Here is a 1,341-nt window from a genome sequence, read left to right as displayed (position 1 = left end):
CATCTTCAATCTTTTTTCCATTTATTGTGATGCTGTTTATTGGTCCAGTTGTGAGGATTTTCCTTTTCTTTATGTTGAGGTGTAATCCATTCTGCAAACTGTAGTCTTTAATCTTCATGAGTAAGTGCTTCAAGTCATCTTCACTTTCAGCACTCAAGGTTGTGTCGTCTGCATATTGCAGGTTGTTAATGAGTCTTCCTCCAATCCTGATGCTGCATTCTTCACATAGTCCAGCTTCTTGGATTATTTGCTTAGCATACAGATTGAATAAGTATGGTGAAAGGATACAACCCTGATGTACTCCCTTCCTGATTTTAAACCATGTAATATCCCCTTGTTCTCTTTGAACGATGGAATGTTGAATGTACAGGTTCCTCATGAGTACAATTAAGTATTCTGGAATTCCCATTCTTCTCAATGTTATCCATAATTTGTTATGATCCACACAATTGAATGTTTTTGCATAGTCAATGAAACACAAGTAAACATTTGTCTAGTATTTGCTTTCAGCCAAGATCCATATGACATCAGCAATGATAGCCCTTGTCCCACATCCAGTTCTGAATCCAGCTTGCATTTCTGGTGGTTCCCTGCCAATATAATGCTGCAACCGTATTTGAATTATCTTCAACAAGATTTTACTGGTGTGTGATAGTAATGATACCATTCGATAATTTCCACATTCTGTGGGATCACCTTTCTTTGGAATGGGTACAAATATAGATCTCTTCCAGTCAGTTGGCCAGGTAGCTGTCTTCCAGACCTCTTGGCATAGCCGAGTGAGTGCCTTCAGCGGGGCATCCATTTGTTGAAACATCTCAATGGATGTTCCATCAGTTCCTGGAGCCTTGTTTTTTGCCAATTCCTTCAGTGCAGCTTTGACTTCTTTCTTCAGTACCATTGGTTCTTGATCATTGCCACCTCCTGAAATAGATGAATATCAACCAATTCTTTTTTTTTAAATAATTTTTTTTTTAATTGTGATTTGGGTGAAGATTCACAGAGCAAATTCACTTTCCATATAGCAATTTATATATACTTTGTCTCATGACATTGATCACAGTTTACCACAATGCAACAGCTCCCCTCCCTCTTCCTCCCCATAGTTACCTCTTTCCAGTGTCCATCCCTCCATGGACTCATGCCCCCTGAGCTGTCTCCCTGTGCATAGGCAGCCCTTCTTTCTAAATGATTGTTCTCTCCAAGGAGTGTATCTACCTCAGGTAAATGTTCAATTCATATGCCTGCCTTCTGTTTGGCTGGAAACCACAGGTGTGGGTTCAATTCCAGACCTGAAGGGCAGCTAGGGGCCATAGTCTCAGTGGTTCCACCAGGCTCTAT

Source organism: Orycteropus afer, unplaced genomic scaffold (genome assembly GCF_000298275.1).
Source record: "Orycteropus afer afer isolate SDZICR_OR568_19922 unplaced genomic scaffold, OryAfe1.0 scaffold00290, whole genome shotgun sequence".
Classification (NCBI taxonomy): domain Eukaryota; kingdom Metazoa; phylum Chordata; class Mammalia; order Tubulidentata; family Orycteropodidae; genus Orycteropus; species Orycteropus afer.
This window is presented reverse-complemented; position numbering follows the sequence as displayed.